The following is a 21,041-nucleotide window of genomic DNA, read 5'->3' as shown; positions in this document are numbered from 1 at the left end:
GGGGTGTGAGGAAGGGTACCAGGCCACTGGAGGGAGCGTATGAAGTGTTTCAGGCGTAAGTTCTCATAAAAGTCCTTATGAGATATTGAGTAGGCTGATACTATGTCAATGAATGAACTAAGGCCCTCCGGGGTCCAGAAAGCACCCACCGATCGAATACCTGCCGCTATCCAAGGCCCAAAGTCAATGTCCATCAAATGGTCCCCAATTGCCTTCAATGGAATGTCCACCAATCTATTGGGACATAATGTTCGAGCCACACTCGATTTACTCCACAACCTCCCGGCTGCTGCAATAGTAGAATACCGAGAAGAAAGTACAGAGGAGGGAGAAAAACGAAGAGACCACAAGAAGCTATTAAGGGATGAGGTACCTTTCAAAGCTGCCTCCAGGTCAACCCAATGAGGAGGATCATCACCCAACCACCATTTTTTCAATTGGTCTAAAAGCACAGCATGGTAATAGGTTTTTAGGTTAGGGACTCCGTTCCCCCAACCCTCACCGGCTGATATAACAGTTGAGCACTGACCCTAGGTCGTCTGCCCGCCCAAATAAATTGTAGAAGCAATTTTTGCAGTAGGGCGATAACTTTGGCAGGTATTATAATCGGGATATTCCTGAAAAATATAATATTTTGGGGTGAAGCATCATCTTTGATGCCGCTATTCGCCCCGCCCACGACACTGGGAGCGACGAATAATGTTCGATCTGTTTGGCTAGAGGGGTGCAGTTTTTATTATGGGGTATTTCTAATATGAAGGCCCTTCAAATCCACTTCAAAACTGAACTGGTCCCTGAAAAATTCCAATTTTGAAAACTCTGTGAAAAATGTGAAAATTGCTGCTGAACTTTGAAGCCCTCTGATGTCTTCCAAAAGTTAAAACATGTCAACTTTATGGTGCAAACATAAAGTAGACATATTGGGGGGATTTATCACAGCTGTCTATTTCCCGTATCAATATAGACCAAACTACAGAGCGTTAGGCTGGCCTATTGTGCACCTAATTTATCAAAAGGCGCACAGCTCTTGATAAATTCTCACGGACTTGGTGATCTATGCTTAAGACTGTATTTAATCCTGCTCCAGTATGGTCTGACATTTCGGCGTACTTGCAGCCAATGCGACTTGTCCCTGAAAAGCCGCTATTGATAAATTCAGCACCAATGCATTTTTCCATCTAAAATAGACTAGAATGCATCATGTTCTAAAAAATCGTAAAAAAAAGTTGCACATATATAGACTGCGACTTTCTGTGCGACAAATATAGACAGGAAAAAACAGTCTAAATCCCATGATAAATACCCCCCATTGTAGATGTGAATCAATATATAATTTCTTTGGAATGTCTATTTTTCTTACAATCAGAGAGCTTTAAAGTTAGAAAAATTCTAAATTTTACATTTTTTCATCAAACTTTGGAATTTTTCACCAAGAAATTATGCAAGTATCGACGATAATTTACCAATAACATAAAGTAGAATATGTCGCGAAAAAACTATCTCGGAATCAGTCTGAAAAGTAAAAGCATCCCAGAGTTATTAATGCTTAAAGTGACAGCAGTCAGGTCTGCAAAAAACACTCTGGTCCTTAAAGGGGTAGCTGGAAAACTTTTTTTTTTTTAAATCACCTGGTGCCAGAAAGTTAAACAGATTTGTAAATTATTTCTTTCTCTATCGGCTCCATTGGGGGACACAGACCGTGGGTGTATCTTGCTGTCTCTAGGAGGTGTGACACTATGGTAATAAAAAAAAGTCAGCTCCTCCTAGCAGGATATACCTGCCTTCAGGCTCTGAGCTAGTCAGTTTAAGCTTAGTGTCTGAGGAGGTGGACATGGTCTGGGCTACCCAGACCAGGTCTTTTGTTTTCCTAGTATAGGGACGTGTTAGTTTTTTATTCCTTTTTCTTTCTGTTTTCAGGTGGGGACTCAGGGACTGCGGTTCCCTGTTTCCCCATTGCGAGAAAGGGGGCACAAACATTGCGTATATGCGCTGTTAACTCCCTCTTGCCAACAGTCAGCGCCTGGGTGGTACCTCATGGGTCCGGGTCCCCCTATGTCTCTGCTCGCCTCCTTCGCGCATAGCAGCAAGGCGTGATGCAGGGACCATAAGCTGGCTGAAGACTTCACTGAAGACTCCATTAGATAAGTTCTTCTGATTGAAGTAAGTACCTTTTTCCACAGGTACAGCCTCGCAACATCTGGAGACCCCTGTTTTGGCCCACCTCAGTTTTTGGAGCTTTTTTAACAGGGGCTGCATTTGCTGGGGGAGCAGTTTCACTAAGGGGGCATATATTACAAAAATTCCTTTGTGTGTGTGTGGTGTGTGTTTTTTGGAACACTACTTAGCGCCTCATAGGCGGCTGTCAGCCACGGCGCTTTTCAGCTCGAGTGCTCTCAGCGCCGGCTTATATATCTCCTTTCACAGCGCCTTATACGCGGCTGTTATGAGCCGGGCGCTTCAGTGCCGGTTCAGTTTCACTTTCATTTCACCGGCACAGGCTGCCGGCGCTCTGGCCGCGAGCTCCGTTCCCCCGAGTGCATATACAGTTATATTGGGCGATCGGGACAAGGATCGGGCACCATGACACTTCTTCCTCGACGCTTGTAGCTCCTCCCACTGACCGGGGGGGGGGGGGGAGCTCTCAGAGGCGCGAATCAGCGCCGTGGGCGTGGTTTTTCTGTGTTTAGGGGTCAGTTACTCCGTGCCTCGCTCCAGGCACGCCCCTCCCTCCCTATTGGCTGGCCTTATGAGTCTAGCTGCTGCACAGAGCAATGTCTCCTCACTGCAGCTTACAGATCTGGGTGAGAAAGTGCCTGCCTTCTCCTTTTTAACCCATTATCTCTAGAGATGAGCGAATTTACAGTAAATTCGATTTGTCACAAACTTCTCGGCTCGGCAGTTGATGGCTTATCCTGCATAAATGAGTTCAGCTTTCAGGTGCTCCCATGGGCTGGAAAAGGTGGATACAGTCCTAGGAGACTCTTTCCTAGGACTGTATCCACCTTTTCCAGCCCACCGTAGCACCTGAAAGCTGAACTAATTTATGCAGGATAAGTCATCAACTGCTGAGCCGAGAAGTTTGTGACGAATCAAATTTACTGTAAATTCGCTCATCTCTAATTATGTCCGTACCCAGGGCTGTTCATCCCTTTAAACAGAAACCTGGGAAATTAGTGTCTTACTATACCTGTAAGCACTGTAATACCAAGATGCCTGGCTCCGCTGAGCCCGCTTGCTCTGCCTGCTCCTCTGCTCCCCCAGACCCCCTGGTGCCCCCTGATGCCCCTTCGGTCCCGGTGGGTTCAGCCGCTCCTCCAGCCTGGGTTTCTTCCCTGACCCAGTGTATGGCTGACTTGTCCCAAGTCTCCCGTTCGGTGGCTGAAGCTTCCCGCGAATTGGTGTCCGCTTTGAAGGGGTCATCCCGGCGCAAGACCTCTGAGAGGGCCCGCTCTTCGTCCCCTCGTACCTCACGCTCTCACAAGCGTGCTAGGGGTGCCTCGTCTGACTCTTCCATTGAGTCTTCGGATAGACGTGGGCGTTCCCCTCGCGGGTCCCGCCCCTCCCTATCATCTGGGCTCAAACGTCGCTCCTCTAGAGGATGTTCTCGGAGTCGCTGCTGTGCCACGCCAGAGCCGCGTACCCAGTCTGGATCGCCCTCTACAAGACTGCCTCTACTCATTCACATTCCCCTGGTGAAGTAGTGGACAAGGCTTCTGAACCGGCATCTGACCCAGAGGACCGCTTGGACTCAATATCTATGGTGAACTCATTGGTGACAGCCATAAGAGACACCTTTCCCTTGGAGGACCCAGGATCTTCGGATGTCAATCCAGAAGTATCCTTTCATCGTACTAAGCCAGCACCTAAAAGGTTCAGCTCTCTCGCTGACTTTGATGACATTCTGGAATCCGCATGGAAACATCCAGACAAGAGATTCCTGGGAATCAAGACGATTCAAGATTGATCCCACGGACAAGAAGGTAGAATCTTTAGCGAAGTTCGCTTCTGAAGCAGCTGGCTCTTCTCCTCTTCCCATCTTCGCCTCAACATGGGTGTTCAAGACCCTGTCGGAGTGGTGCCAAAAGCTCCATCAGGATATCTTAGCGGGATTCCCCTCCCCCCCCCCCCCCCAGAGGATCTATCTGCTCTGGCTCTCCAATGCGCTAAACCTGGGGACTTTCTGGGCGCAGCTTCCATGCAGTCAGCCCGCTGTTCTGCCTTTGCAGTGGGTCACCTAGCGGCCCTCCGCCGCTCTATGTGGCTTAAGCTTGGAATGCGGATGCCACTTCACTGAGTTTCCCCTTACGGGCGGCCGTCTTTTTGGCAAACGCCTTGATGAGATTCTCTCTGAGGCAATGGGAGGTAAGAGTTCCTTGTTACCTCAAACTAAGGCTCGCCCTACTTCACAAAGGAAGTCCTTTTTCCTTTTGGACCTCTGGCCCCAGTAATGGGTCCAGGCAGGCTCCCTCGTTCCGGGCACGCTGTCTTGGAAGTCGGACTCCAACCGCCCAAACCGGACAACCGCAAACCCACTTCTGCATGAAGTGAGGCCCCCACCAGCGGTTTCTTTTCGGGTGGGAGGTCGTCTCTTGTTTTTTCCGAAACATCTGGACCTCACACATTCAGGACCCTTAGGTCAGGGACGTGGTGTCCAACTGTTACCGGATCGAATTCGCCTCCCTTCCGAGGGACCTCTAGCGTCTCAACCGTCACCTTCTCATCCGCCACTTCCAAATGGAATCTCTCCGCTCGGTGGTGGCGTCCCTGGAACAAGGGGAGTTCCTTCATCGGTGGACATCAGGGATGCCTACCTCCATCGTACCGATGATGGCCCGGAAATGTTGGCACATGGAGGTAGGCATCCCTGATGTCCACCGATGAAGGAACTCCCCTTGTTCCAGGGACGCCACCACCGAGCGGAGAGATTCCATTCGGAAGTGGCGGATGAGAAGGTGACGGTTGAGACGCTAGAGGTCTAGGATTGGTCGCACTGCTTGCGGTTCCGGAGGGGCATTTTCAATTCGTAGCCCTCCCCTTTGGTCTAGCCACATCTCCTCGGGTCTTTACAGGTCCTTGCGCCAGTGATGGGATTGTTACGGTTGAGGGGTATCTCGGTGATACCCTATCTGGACGACCTCCTCATCAAGGCTCCAACCAGGGCCCAGACTCTGGAGAATCTGGACGTCATTCTCCACACTCTGATTCTCTTCGGGGGGCTGGTCACCCGGGACAAGTCATTCCTCCGTCCTACCCAGTCTCTTACCGTTCTGGGATTTCTTGTTCTCCCTCTCAGGGTCCGTCAGTCTCTGCTCTGGTGGCTTCGCTCCTTCTTCCCCTTCACTGGCAGGTTGTTACAACGGATGCCAGCCTGTCGGGCTGGGGCGGCGTGTTCAGGGACTCTGGTCTCCTCCGGAGACCCTTCTTCCAATAAACATAATGGAATTAGGGCGATCCTTCTTTGTCCTCTACATTGGGAGTCACGTTTTCAGTCCTGTCCTGTCCGTGTTCAGTCGGACAACGCCACGGCAGTGGCATACATAAATCGATAGGGTGGCACTCGCAGCTCGGCAGCCATGGCCGAGGTGACCAAGATTCTCACCTGGGCGGAGAACAAGGTTCCGGCCTTTTCGGCAATTCACATGCCGGGAGTGCTCAACTGAGTAGCAGACTTCCTCAGTCGGTCCTCGCCCGCCCCGGCGAGTGGTCTCTTCATCTGTAGGTCTTCACGCAGCTCTGGGGCATTCCGGACGTGGATCTCTTCGCGTTTCGGCACAATCGGAAAATTCTTCCGTTTGTGTCCAAGTCCGGGACCCTCAGGCTTTGGCCATGGACTCCTTAGGGATTCCTTGGGCGGGGTTCGCCCCCCTACCTTATCTGTTCCCTCCTCTTCCGCTCCTTCCCAGGGTGCTAAGGAAGCTCGAGGCAGAGGACGTCTCCGCCATTCTGGTAGCTCCAGATGGGCCCCGAAGGTCGTGGTACGCCGACGTAGTCAAGCTCCTGGTCAACGCTCCTCTGCGCCTTTCGCCCCACCCGGACCTACTATCTCAGGGTCCTCTTTGCCACCCCAATTTACGGTCGCTGTATTTGACGGTGTGGCGGTTGAGACTGCGGTTTTGAGGGCTGCGGGTTCTCTTCCCCAGTCTTTCACACCATGCTCAAGGCTTGTAAGCCCTCCTCCGCAAGATTTTACCACCGTACTTGGCGGTCTTATTTTCGTTGGTGTGAAGCTCAGGATTTCTCCCCGGTGACCTTCTCGGTCCCCCGTCTTCTCTCCTTTTTGCAGTCAGGGGCTGGAACTGGGGTTGTGTCTCAATTCTCTTAAAGGTCAGGTTTCGGCCCTTACTGTTCTTTTCCAGCGGCCCCTGGCTTCTAATTCTCATGTCCGGTCCTTCCTGCAAGGAGTGGCGCACGCTGTTTCTCCTTATCGGTCACCTTCTCCCTCTGGGGACTTGAATTTGGTTCTGAGTGCCCTCCAGGGTGCACCCTTTGAGCCCCTTAGAGAGGTGTCTCTCCGCCTCCTTTCTTGGAAAGTGGCGTTTCTTGTTGCTATCACCTCCATCCGGAGGGTGTCTGAATTGGCAGCTGTTTCCTGCCTTTCTCCGTTTCTGGTGATCCAACTGGACAAGGTCGTTTTCCGGCCAGATCCTTCCTTTTTGCCTAAGGTGGTCTCGGCTTTTCATCTCAATGAGGACATTGTCCTCCCGTCCTTTTGTCCTGCTCCTTCTCATCCTAGGGAGAGCTTACTACACAAGTTGGACGTAGTTTGAGCAGTTCGGTCCTATCTCTCCATCACTTCTTCGTTTCGTCAGTGTGATTCCTTTTTTGTCCTTACGGAAGGTCGTCGCAAGGGACATCCTGCTTCCAAGGTTACCATTTCTCGGTGGATCTGGTCTGCCATTTCGAAGCCTTCGCTTTAAGGGGAAGATTCCTCCTTTCAGGATTGTGGCTCATTCCACACTTTCTGTTGGGGCATCCTGGGCTCTCCAGAATAGAGCCTCGACCTTGCAGATTTCAAGGCGGCTACCTGGTTGTCTTTGCATACATTTTTACCGAGTTCATACTTTCGCGTCGGCTGATGCTAGTCTGGGCCTTAAAGTGTTGCAGGCGGCAGTTGACCGGCCGTCTGCCTGTTTACTTATCTGCCCACCCAAGGGACGGCTTTGGTACGTCCCACGGTCTGTGTCCCCCAATGGAGTCGATAGAGAAAAGGAGATTTTTTAACACTTGCCGTAAAATCTCTTTCTCGAAGGATCCATTGGGGGACACAGCTCCCGCCCTTTTTGTTTTTTTTTCCTTTGGTTCTCTGTCCGAGGGTGTATTCAGTTATGTTTTTTCTTCTGGTTCTCGGATAGTTTTTGGGTCTTCTTTGACCTATTGGTCTCCTCCTATTGCTCTGGAACTTAAACTGACTAGCTGGGAGGAGCTGACTTTTTTTTTATTACCATAGTGTCACACCTCCTAGAGACAGCAAGATACACCCACTGTCTGTGTCCCCCAATGGATCTTTCCAGAAAGAAATTTTACGGTAAGTGTTAAAAAAAATCTCCTTGTTAAAATATCTTAATCCTTCCAGTACTTATCAGCTGCTATATGCTTTACAGGAAGTTCTTTTCTTTTTGAATTTCCTTTCAGTCTGACCACAGTGCTCTCTGCTGACACCTCTGTCCATTTTAGGAACTGTCCAGAGTACGAGCAAATCCCCATAGAAAACCTATTCTGCTCTGGACAGTTCCTGACATGGACAGAGGTGTCAGCAGAGAGCACTGTGGTCAGACAGAAAGGAAATTCAAAAAGAAAACAACTTCCTGTAGAACATACAGCAGCTGATAAGTACTGGATTTTTAAATAGAAGTAATTTACTAATCTGTTTAGCTTGATGGCCTCAGTTGATTTAAAAATAGTGTTTTCCGGCATAGCACCTCCGGCAGAAAACTTCTTTTTTTTTTTTTAATCAACTGGTGCCAGAAAGTTAAACAGATTTGTAATTTACTTCTTAAAAATTCTTAATCCTTCCAGTACTTATTAGCTGCTGAATACTACAGAGGAAATTATTTTCTTTTTGGAACACAGAGCTCTCTGCTGAATCACGAGCACAGTGCTCTCTGCTGACATCTCTGTCCATTTTAAGAGCTGTCCAGAGTAGGAGAAAATCCTATTGCAAACAAAATGGACAAAGATGTCAGCAGAGAGCACTGTGTTCCTAAAAGAAGAAAAACTTCCTCTGTAGTATTCAGCAGTTAATAAGTACTTGAAGGATTAAGATTTATTTAACCCCTTATGGACCGGGGGTTTTTCCGTTTTTGCATTTTCGTTTTTTGCTCCTTGCCTTTAAAAAATCATAACTGTTTCAATTTTGCACCTAAAAATCCATATGTTGGCTTATTTTTTGCGCCACCAATTCTACTTTGTATTGACGTCAGTCATTTTGCCCAAAAATCTACGGTGAAACGGAAAAAAAAAAATCATTGTGCGACAAAATTGGAAAAAAAAATGCTGTTTTGTAACTTTTGGGGGCTTCCGTTTCTACGTAGTACATTTTTCGGTAAAAATGACACCTTATCTTCTGTAGGTCCATACGATTAAAATGATACCATACTTATATAGGTTTGATTTTGTCAGACTTCTGGAAAAAATCATAACTACATGCAGGAAAATTAATACGTTTAAAATTGTCATCTTCTGACCCCTATAACTTTTAATTTTTCCGTGTATGGGGCGGTATGAGGGCTCATTTTTTGCGCCGTGATCTGAAGTTTTTAACGGTACCATTTTTGCATTGATAGGACTTATTGATCGCTTTTTATTCATTTTTAAATTATATAAAAAGTGACCAAAAATGCACTATTTTGGACTTTGGAATTTTTTTGCGCGCACGCCATTGACCGAGCGGTTTAATTAATGGGAAAAGGGGGGTGATTCAAACTTTTAATAGGGGAGGAGTTAAATGATCTTTATTCACTTTTTTTTTCACTTTTTTTTTTTTTGAAGTGTTATAGGTCCCATAGGGACCTATAACACTGCACACACTGATCTTCATCATTGATCACTGGTTTCTCATAGGAAACCAGTGATCGACGATTCTGCCGCATGACTGCTCATCCCTGGATCTCAGGCACTGAGCAGTCATTCGGCGATCGGACAGCGAGGAGGCAGGTAGGCCCTCCCGCTGTCCTGTAAGCTGTTCGGGGTGCCGTGATTTCGCCGCGGCTATCCCGAACAGCCCACTGAGTTAACCAGCAACTTTCGCTTTCACTTTTAGCCACGGCTAAAGGGTTAATAGCGCGCGGCGCCGCGCACTATTAGAGGCGGGTCCCGGCTTCACTATGACGCCGGGCCCGCCGTGATATGACGCGGGGTTAATAGAAGTAATTTACAAATCTGTTTAACTTTCTGGCACCAGTTGATTTAACAAAAGTTATCCACCCGAGTACCCATTTAACCCCTTAAGGACCAGGCCAATTTTCACTGTAGGACCAGAGCGTTTTTTGCACATCTGACCACTGTCACTTTAAGCATTAATAACTCTGGGATTCTTTTACTTATGAATTTGATTCCAAGACATTTTTTTTCGGGACATATTCTACTTTAAAGGAAATCTGTCATCAGAATCACCCACACTAAACCTGTTACACAGGCTTGTAGTGCGGGTGATCCTGATTAAAACGCTTCTTACCTCATTAAAAACTGTGCAGCGGTTCGCCAGATATCTTCATTTTTATTTATATGGTATTCCCAGGCTTGGGACTCAGTGGGAGGTCCGCAGCATCAGCACGGACTCGCTTACGTCATTCTCGTCGGGCGGAGCGGCTGCCCGGCTCATGAATATTCATGGCTGCCTCATCGCAGTCTTCCTCTTGGTGTAGGTCACGTGGGTAGCGCCGCGCGCCGTACGCCCGGAAGCGGCATTCTCCTGCATATCTATCTATCTACAAGCCTGTGTGACAGGTTTAGTGCGGGTGATTCTAATGACAGATTTCCTTTAAAGTGGAATATGTCACGAAAAAAATGTATTGGAATCAAATTCATAAGTAAAAGCATCCCAGAGTTATTAATGCTTAAAGTGACAGTGGTCAGATGTGCAAAAAACGCTCTGGTCCTACAGTGAAAACTGGCCTGGTCCTTAAGGGGTTAAAGGGGTACTCGGGGGGATAACTTTTTTTAAATCAACTGGTGCCAGAAAGTTAAACAGATTTGTAAATTACTTCTGTTAAAAAAAATCTTGTGGCATACTATTATGGAAACTAAACACCTCAAGGAACGTAACAAGGGGTGCAGTGAGCATTAGCAACGCACAGGTTTTTGAAGACTTTTTGTTAAAGTTGGATGTGTAAATAACATTTTTTTTCTTCACTAAAATGCTGGTTTTCCCCCAAATTTTACATTTTTTACAAGGGGTAATAGGAGAAAATAGCCCCTAAAATTTGTAACCCCATCTCTTCTGTGTAAGGAAATACCCCATGTGTGGACGTCAAATGCACAGAAGAGAAGGAGCCACATTTGGCTTTTGGAAAGCAAATTTTGCTGAAATGGTTTTTGGGGGGCATGTCGTATTTAGGAAGCCACTATGGTGCCAGAACAGCAAAAAAAAAATAAATAAAAACACATGGCATATTATTTTGGAAACTACATCCCTCCCGGAACGTAACAAGGGGTACAGTGAGCCTTAACACCCCACAGGTATTTGACGACTTTTCGTTAGTCAGATGTGTAAACGAAAAAAAAAAATTTTTCACTGAAATGCAGTTTCCCCCCCCCCAAAACTTACAATTTTTTCAAGAGGTAATGGGAGAAAATGCCACCCAAAATGTATAACCCCATTTCTTCTGAGTATGGAAATACCCCATATGTGGATGTAAAGTGCTCTGTGGGTGAACTACAATGCTCAGAAGAGAAGGAGCGCCATTGGTCTTTTGGAGAGAATTTGTTTGGAATGGAAGTCAGGGGCCATGTGCGTTTACAAAGCCCCCCGTGAGGGGTGTAGTTTCCGAAATAGGGTCACATGTGGGGGGGGGCCCACATGTGACCCTATTTCGGAAACTACGCCCCTCACGGAACGTAATAAGGCGTGCAGTGAGCATTTACACCCCACTGGCCTTTGATAGATCTTTGGAACAGTGGGCAGTGCAAATGAAAAATAAAATTTTTCATTTTTATGGACAACTGTTCAAAGAATCTGTTACACCTCTGTCAGGCGTAAATGCTCACTGCACCCCTTTTCCATAATGGGGTCACATGTGGGGGGGCCTATTGTTCTGGCACCATGGGGGCTTTTTAAACACACATGGCCTTCAATACCAGACACATTCTTTCTCCAAAAGCCCAATGGCGCTCCTTCTCTTCTGAGCCCTGTAGTTCGCCCGCAGAGCGCTTTACATCAAGATATTGGGTATTTCTATACTCAGAAGAAATGGGGTTACAAATATTGGGGGCTTTTTTCCTATTACCCCTTCTAAAAATGAAAAATTTGAGAGAACACCAGCATTTTAGTGAACAAATACAAAATTCCATTTTCAAGTCCAACTTTAACGAAAATACATCAAACACCTGTGGAGCGTTAAGGCTCACTATCCCCTTGTTACGTTCAGTGAGGGGTGTAGTTTCCAAGATGGGCTCACAAGTGGGTGTTTTTATTTTTTTTATTTTTTTTTGTGTTTGTCAGAACCGCTGTAACGATCAGCCACCCCTGTGCAAATCACCTCAAATGTACATGGTGCGCTCACTCCTGAGCCTTGTTGTGCTGAGCGTACTCAGGAGAAATTACGTTACACATTTTGGGGGTCTTTTTTCCTTTTACCTCTTGTGAAAATGAAAAGTATGGGGCAACACCAGCATGTTAGTGTAAAAAATAAATTTACAATGACATGCTGGAGTAGACCACAACTTTACCTTTTCATAAGGGGTAAAAAGAGAAAAAGAAAAATTTGTTAGACAATTTCTCTTGAGTACGGAAATACCCCATATGTGGGCATATGTGCCTTGAAATACGACAGGGCTCCGAAGTGAGAGAGCACCATGTGCATTTGAGGACTAAATAAGAGATTTGCATGGGACGGACCCGAATACAAGAATTACACTTTGCCTCCGATACAAAAATACCCTATGACAGTGTTTCCCAAACAGGGTGCCTCAAGCTGTTGCAAAACTTCCAGCATGCCTGGAAAGTCAATCGCTGCCCGGCAATACTGGGACTTGTCTTGCCACAGCTGGAGGCTCTGTTTTGGAAACAGTGTCATACAAAATTTGTATTTTTATTTGTGGGGGGGGGGGGGGGGGGGGGTTGTGTAGGGGTATGTGTATATGTAGTGTTTTACCCTTTATTTTGTGTAGAATCTGCTGCATCTCAAACTTGTAGCAAGAAACTCGCTGTAGACCCCCGCCCGTGTGACTGTACCCTGTACATGTATTGGAGGCACACTGGTTGCGAAACACTGAGTTAGGTAACAAACTTCGCAATCAGTGTGCCTACAGCCATTGCAAAAACTACAACTCTCACCATGCAGTGACAACTGAAGGGCATTCTGGGACTTGTAGTTATGCAACAGCTGGAGGTATACTTTAACACTCCCAGCATGCCCTTTGGCTGTCCGTGCATGCTGACGGTTGTAGTTATGCAACAGCTGGAGGCACACTGGTTGCAAAACACAGTTTGTTACTTAATTCAGTGTTTCCCAACCAGGGTGCTTCCAGCTGTTGCAAAACTACAACTCCCAGCATGCCCAGACGGCCGAAAGACATGGTGGGAGTTGTAGTTTTTCAACATCTGGAGGGTCACAGTTTGGAGACCACTGTGCAGTGGTCTCCAAACTGTAGCCTTCCAGATGTTGCAAAACTTCTACTCCAAGCATGCCCAGACTGTCCAGGCATGCTGGGAGTTGTAGTTCTGCAACATCTGAAGGGCCAGATGTTACAGAACTACAACTCCCAGCATGCCTGGACTGTCTGGGCATGCTGGGAGTTGTAGTTTTGCAACATCTGGAAGGCAGCAGTAAAGATCACTTACCGCTGATCTTTACTGCTCCGCCGGTCCCGATCCTGTTACCAATCCCGTCATGATCGCCGGTCCCGACACCCTCCGCCATCATCCCCTCCCAACCGCTCTGCCCGGGAAGGGCAGAGCGGGGATTTGAACTTTAACCTCCCGCCCCCCTCCTGCCATTGGTCAGTTTGTCCTGACGACCAATGTCAGGGGATAGGAGCGAGGTGGCAGCTGCCACCTCGCTCCTATCCCTCAGGATGTGTTTGACAGCTCCGATCATCCTTATTTTCTGGGTATCTGGTCAACAGAGACCCGATCAGCGCGGAACCCCGCAGGTCCTTGTCATTAGTCAGTCACTAACTGACTGACTAATGACAAAGATCAGCAGCAGGGGACAATTCTGATTGGTCCCCAGCTGCATAGTGTCATCGGTCAGCTGTTCAGAACAGCTCAGATGACGTTTCTATCACCATGCCAACGGACATGTTGATAGAAAATGTATTGGACGTTTATGAACGTCCATTTGCATTAAGTTACAGAAAAAATGGAGGTTCATAAATGTCCATTTGCTGGAAGGGGTTAAAGTGTACCTGTCGTCAACAAAAACATATAATGTAGATAATAACATTATATGTACTTGTAATATACATTGGTTAAAAAATTTGTATATTTTTGTCCCTACAGCTATTGTTTGTGTGTCTCTATGAGGAGTCCAAATACAGGAAGTGTGGATGGACAATTAGCGCTCTGTGCACTTAGGACAAGCAGCACTGAGGCTCTCTGACATGCCCCACGCTCACACAGCAGGATGATTGACAAGCCAGGAGCCTGCACAGAGCCCTACTTCTCCTGCCCTCACTTCCTTTATTTGGACTCCTTATAGGCACATGCAAGCAATGGCTGCAGGGACAGCATTTTTTTCACCCAAAAATATACAATTTTTTAAATCAATGTATATTACAAATATACATATAATGGTATTATCTACATTATATCAAAAGTTTTTGTTGGCGACAGATACACTTTAACCTCTTAAGGACCAATGACGTTGTGGAACGTCATGGCACCCTGGGCTTTAAGGACCAATGACGTTCCACAACGTCATGGCGTTTTCCGTTCTCTGCCGCTCGCCGGGCAGAGATCAGAACCGGGTGCCTGCTGAAATCCTTCAGCAGGCATCCAGGGCAAACGCCGAGGGGGGCGATACCGGGCTGATCGGGTCTCTGGGACCCGATCGCCCGGTAATTTTGCATGATCCCGGCTGTCACAGACAGCCAGGACCATGCTGGAGCCTAGGAGCGAGGTGGCAAGCCTGCCACCTCCTCCGATCCCCTGCGATCCGTCGGTTAACTAACCGACCAATCGCAGGGGGGGCGGTTACTTCCTCCCGTCCTGCCCGGCCCCTTGAAGTCCGGAGAGGACGGGAGGAAGACCAGAGGATGCGGCGGGGGACGGGGGAGTGCTGGGGACCGGCCCCCGGTACTTACCTCGTCCCTGAAGACCCGGATCCCGGCGGCGGAGGCGACAGGTGAGTTCCTCTTCAGCCGCGGTCGGGCCCTTTACAGCAATGCACGTCGCCGTAAAGCGACATGCATTGCTGTAATGGGACCCTGTAAACTACAACTCCCAGCATGCCCAGACAGCCCTTGGTGTCTGGGCATGCTGGGAGTTGCAGTTTTGCAACATCTGGAGGTCCACAGTTTGGAGACCACTGTGCCCTTCCAGATGTTGCAAAACTACACATCCTCAGCATGCCCTTACTGTCCAGGCATGCTGGGAGTTGTAGTTCTGTAACATCTGGCCCTTCAGATGTTGCAGAACTACAACTCCCAGCATGCCTGGACAGTTTTGGCATACTGGGAGTTGTAGTTTTGCAACATCTGGAAGGGCACAGATTGGGAACCACTGTATTAGTGGTCTGCAAACTGTAGTCCTCCAGATGTAGCAAAACTACAACTCCAAGCATGCTGGGAGTTGTAGTTCGGCAACATCTGGCTCTAAAGATGTTGCCGAACTACTACTCCCAGCATGCCTGAGAATGTTTGGGAGTTGTGATTTTGCAACAACAGGAGGCACACTGGTTGGGAAACATTGTCTGTTTCCTAACTCAGTGTTTCCCAACCCGTGTGCCTCCAGCTGTTGCAAAACTATAACTACCAGCATGCACTGATGGACTGTGCATGCTGGGAGTTGTAGTTTTGCAACAGCTGGAGGTCCCCCCCCCCCTGTGAATGTACCCTGAAAACACTACACTACACTAACACATAATAAAATAAAAAGTAAAAAACACTACATATACACATACCCCTACACAGCCCCCCTCCCCTCCCCAATAAAAATGAAAAACGTCTGGTATGCCACTGTTTCCAAAATGGAGCCTCCAGCTGTTGCAAAACAACAACTCCCAGTATTGCAGGACAGCCGTTGACTGTCCAAGCATGCTGGGGTTTTGCAACAGCTGGAGGCACCCTGTTTGGGAATCACTGGCGTAGAATACCCCTATGTCCACCCCTATGCAAATCCCTAATTCAGGCCTCAAATGCGCATGGCGCTCTCTCACTTTGGAGCCCTGTCGTATTTCAAGGCAACAGTTTAGGGCCACATATGGGGTATCTCTGTACTCGCGAGAAATTGCCTAACAAATTTTGGGGGGCTTTTTCTCCTTTCACCCCTTATGAAAAGGTGAAGTTGGGGGTCTACACCAGCATGTTAGTGTAAAAAAAAAAAAATATTTTTTACACTAACATGCTGGTGTTGCCCCATACTTTTAATTTTGACAAGAGGTAAAAGGGAAAAATGCCCCCCAAAATTTGTAATGCAATTTCTCCCGACTTCGGAGATACCCCATATGTGGGCGCAAAGTGCTCTGGGGACGCACAACAAGGCCCAGAAGGGAGAGTGCGCCATGTACATTTGAGGTGATTTGCACAGGGCTGGCTGATTGTTACAGCGTTTTTGACAAACCCAAAAAAAACAAAACCCCACATGTGACCCCATTTCGGAAACTACACCCCTCACAGAATGTAATGAAGGGCGCAGTGAGAATTTACACCCCACTGGTGTCTGACAGATCTTTGGAACAGTGGGCTGTGCAAATAAAAAATTTTGTACAGCCCACTGTTCCAAAGATCTGACAGATACCAGTGGGGGGTAAATGCTCACTGTACCCCTTGTTACGTTCCTCAAGGGGTCTAGTTTCCAAAATGGTATGCCATGTGGGGGTTATTTTGCTGTCCTGGCACCATAGGGGCTTCCTAAATGCGACATGCCCCCCGAGCAAAATTTGCTCTCAAAAAGCCAAATATGACTTCTCTTCTGAGCATTGTAGTTCGCCCGTAGTGCACTTCAGGTCAACTTATGGGGTACCTCCATACTCAGAAGAGATGGGGTTACAAATTTTGGGGGGTATTTTCTGTTATTAACCCTTGCATACATGTGAAATTTGGGTGGAAACACACATTTTTGTGAAATTTTTTTAACATTTTTTTACATATGCAAAAGTCGTGAAACACCTGTTGGGTATTAAGGCTCACTTTATTCCTTGTTACGTTCCTCAAGGGGTCTAGTTTCCAAAATGGTATGCCATGTGGGTATTTTTTCCTGTTCTGGCACCATAGGGGCTTCCTAAATGCAACATGCCCCCCAAAAACCATTTCAGAAAAAACGTACTCTCCAAAATCCCCTTGTCGCTCCTTCCCTTCTGAGCCCTCTACTGTGCCCGCCGAACAATTTACATAGACATATGAGGTATGTGCTTACTCGAGAGAAATTGGGCTACAAATATAAGTATACATTTTCTCCTTTTACCCCTTGTAAAAATTAAAAAATTGGGTCTACAAGAACATGCAAGTGTAAAAAATTTAGATTGTGAATTTTCTCCTTCACTTTGCTGCTATTCCTGTGAAACACCTAAAGGGTTAAAACGCTGACTGAATGTCATTTTGAATACTTTGGGGGGTGCAGTTTTTATAATGGGGTCATTTATGGGGTATTTCTAAGATGAAGACCCTTCAAATCCACTTCAAACCTGAACTGGTCCCTGAAAAATTGTGATTTTGAAAATTTTGTGAAAAATTGGAAAATTGCTTCTGAACTTTGAAGCCCTCTGATGTCTTCCAAAAGTAAAAACTCGTAAATTTTATGATGCAAACATAAAGTAGACATATTGTATATGTGAATAAAAAAAAAAGATTATTTGGAATATCCATTTTCCTTACAAGCAGAGAGCGTCAAAGTTAGAAAAATGCAAAATTTTCAATTTTTTCATCAAATTTTGGAATTTTTCACTAAGAAGCGATGCAAGTATCGACAAAATTTTACCAAAAACATAAAGTAGAATGTGTCACGAAAAAACAATCTTGGAATCAGAATGATAGGTAAAAGCATTACAGAGTTATTAATGCTTAAAGTGACAGTGGTCAGTTGTTCAAAAAACGCTCTGGTCCTAAGGTGTAAAATGACCTGGTCCTTTAGGGGTTAAGAGCCTGCTCTCAAGCTAGACCAGTGTTTCCCAACCAGGATGCCTCCAGCTGTTGCATTACTACAACTCCTAGCATGCCTGGACAGCCTGGGTGTTGTAGTTTTGCAACAGCTGGAAGCACCCTGGTTGAAAAACACTGAGATAGATGGATTTTCCTCTCACAACTAGATTTCCTATTTATATATAATCACGTGGGTGGAGATATATTACAACCTGTCCAGAGGAAAAGCTGCTGAGTTGCCCATAGCAAGCAATCGGATCGCTTCTTTCATTTTTCAGAGGCCTTTACAAAAATTAAAGAAGCGATCTGTTGCTATGGGGAACTCAGCAACTTTTTCTCTGGACAGTCTTTGATAAATCTTCCCCTTGCTCCTTATGTTGCCAGACCTTACAAGTTGAGAAAGGCCTTATGACCGAAACATTCTTGGGATGTTATTTCATGTTAAATTGGATGGATTGAAAGCCTCTGTTAAATTAACACAGTATAAATTCAGAGCCAGATGTAATCGACCATACTAAGCTGCATGGATATTTTGTTTTTCTTGTAAATAGATAAATTGATCTTTCTTAAAGCGTAAAAGAAGTGCAGTTGTTTTTTGTACTTGTACTGGTGTCTGTCTTGTGACTGATCAGTTTGTTTTATAATGGAAACCATAATGGCAGTGTAAGCCTTATACAGTGGACAGCCCATCAGTGTGTGACGGAACCCCCCACCCTGCACAAACTAATTCTGCTGAGTAGTTGGTATGGGATCCCAAGGATCAAAGACTTACTGCCATTAGAGATGAGCGAACTTACAGTAAATTCGATTTGTCACAAACTTCTCGGCTCAGCGGTCGCGGACTTTTCCTGCATAAATTATTTCAGGTTTCAGGTGCTCCGGTGGGCTGGAAAAGGTGGATACAGTCCTAGGAAAGACTCTACTAGGACTGTATCCACCTTTTCCAGCCCACGGGAGCACCTGAAACCTGAACTAATTTATGCAGGAAAAGACGGCGACCGCCGAGCCGAGAAGTTCGTGATGAATTGAATTTACTGTAAGTTCGCTCATCTATAACTGCCATCCTAAATATAGTTTCTTAGCAACTAAAGGAAAACTCCAGGTACAAATGAAATATCAGCAATCATGTTATGTTTTTGTGCGACCCTTACTTTAGCATTGCTATGTCTCTGAACTTCCTGTTATGTGACATTCCTATATATTTTTTACATTACGTGGCTATATCTATTAATCAGATTTTGCATTCCAGTACTCGAGTCAGCCATATGGATTGACATCTCCCTATCTGTAAAACTGACTGTTCATTACGAGTCATGGAGCTTGACAGAGGTATTTACTCTATAAACATTCTACAATCATCTTTATTAGTTAGAGATGGGTAGTCATCATACCTGAGTGGTTGTTGTCAAAGGTTTAACTGTTAGGTTCAAATGGGGTTGTCCAACCATTAAAGGTGTGTTCCGGCCTTATACATCTTATCCCCTATCCAAAGGATAGGTAATAAGGGGGGATTTAGCAAAACCTGTGGAGAGGCAAAGTTGCCCAATTGCCCATAGCAACCAATCAGATTGCTTCTTACGTTCTTAACAATATCTCTAAAAAATGAAAGAAGCAAGCTGATTGGTTGCTATGGGCAACTTTGCCTCTCCACAGGTTTTGATAAATAATGGTGGGGGTCCAACCGCTGAGATTTCCCAGTCTCCTGACAAAATCATAGTTCTATTTGTGCTCTGCCACTTCATTTATTGTCTGTGAGCTTCCAGACATAGCCATGTACATAGACCACCACTCCAATTCAGGAGGAGACTCAGGACCCTGTTCTAACAATCACAGGGGTCCCAGCAGATAAATGTACACTTGAAATCATTCTTTTATGGATAGGGGATACGTGTTGATGATAGGACAGCCCCTTTAACTTGAGTGACTCTTTAAATCTTGGAATATCGCTTTAACCCTTTGAGGAGGCAGCCAATTAAAATTTTTGCCTTCTCACATTTTAAATGCCATGACTCTTACAAATTTTCATCAACAGGGCCATATGAGGGCATATTTTATGCAAGACCAATTTTAATTTGCAATGACATCTTTCAGTTTACTGTTTAATTTTGTAGGGTGAAACCATACCGTAATTTTTATACTTTGGAAGGTGTGTTTTGTTTTTACGTAGTGCAATTTAGGGTAACTTTTGTGAGAAGCTCCAAAATATTGTGAAAAATGTGAAAATTTGTGGCGTTATTTTTTACATTTTTTTATTGTGTTCACTGTGCGGTAAAAATTGTTATGTTTATTCTGGGACAGTACAAGTATGGCATTACCCAATTTATATAGGTTATTGTGTTCTTTTTTTCCTTTTCACAACAAAATCCTTTTTTTTTTTTCTTTCTAATTTTTTTTTTTGTGTACTACGTTTTTTTCGTCCGACTGCATTGTTTGAGGGCTTATATTTTTCAGGACGAACTGTACTTTTTATTGGTACTGTTTTTGTGATAAATGCTACGTTACTGGCGCTTTTATGATTCTAACAGTTTATCGTGTGGGATAAATAACAATGTTTTTTTTTGTTCTTTTTTTTACACGAATGTGGCAATACCTATTATGTATTGGTTTGTGCTTTTTTGGGTGATAATACAGGGCTTTATTGGGAAGAGGCATTTATTAAAAAAAAAAGGTTACACTTTATTTATTAAAACCTTTTTTATTTTTTTTACTTTTTACTGTTTTATACTGTGCTGCAGTACATCTTTACTTCAGCACAGCATAACTGTTTAGGGTCTATTCACACGGGCGGTATTCCGCCTGAAGTGAAAGCTCATACGCTTCTATGGGTTTCCGCACTTCCGTTGACACCTTGGAATTTCGCTTGCGGAATTCAGTCAACGGGAGTGTGGAATCCCAATGAAGTGTATTGGGCTTTCATTTCATGCGGGATTCTGCCCTTGTGAATAGACCCTTTGTATTACCTGACACCTATGGATGGACCTCACTGGCTGCCGTACTATGGCTGGCCTCTGGCTGCCATGGAAACCATCGGGACCCTGCGATGGCAACCCATGATCGCGATAATCACTGAGGAGGAACATGCCATACATGTATGGAATGAGTCGCCAAAGGGTTAGGGGGAAGTTTCAGGGAAAATGTCCCAAGGCCGTAAGCCTTGGCTCTGTTCACTGCAAAGTGGCCATGCCTGATTACTGTAGCTCAGCTCAGGTTCACTAAAGTAAAAGCTGAGCTGCAGTAACCAGGCAAAGCCTTCATTTAGTGAACAGAACCAACTGCTGGTAATTCTTAGTGGCACAAAATGATGATTCGACAAACTACTGATGTATCCAAATTACAAAGCAAGATTTTCGCCCCCTAATTGTACAGTGTAGATATTGCCACTTACTACAGTACTGAAGCAGGGTGTCCTGCTTCACATCTTTGCCTTCAACACTTGATCCAGTGAATGTACACTTACTGTAGCAACTCATTTTACATTGGCTGGGCCAGGTTAGGGGGAGCAGTACTTTCCTTACCCTCTGCACTTTAAACCAATGCTAAATCTATTCTTATACCTTTAACCCCTTAAGGACCCAGCCAATTTT

General features: G+C 45.7%; 1 long non-coding RNA gene across 1 annotated transcript in view; it reads left to right on the top strand.

Annotated features, from left to right (window-relative positions):
* LOC130325695 (uncharacterized) overlaps positions 1–21,041 on the top strand; it is a 94,476-nt gene that overhangs the window by 32,086 nt on the left and 41,349 nt on the right. Inside the window, exon 2 of the long non-coding RNA XR_008870459.1 lies at positions 18,707–18,786. This is a non-coding gene — a long non-coding RNA (uncharacterized LOC130325695). The remainder of the gene's footprint in view (positions 1–18,706; positions 18,787–21,041) is intronic.

This window comes from Hyla sarda, unplaced genomic scaffold (genome assembly GCF_029499605.1).
Source record: "Hyla sarda isolate aHylSar1 unplaced genomic scaffold, aHylSar1.hap1 scaffold_274, whole genome shotgun sequence".
NCBI lineage: Eukaryota > Metazoa > Chordata > Amphibia > Anura > Hylidae > Hyla > Hyla sarda.
This window is presented reverse-complemented; position numbering and strand designations above follow the sequence as displayed.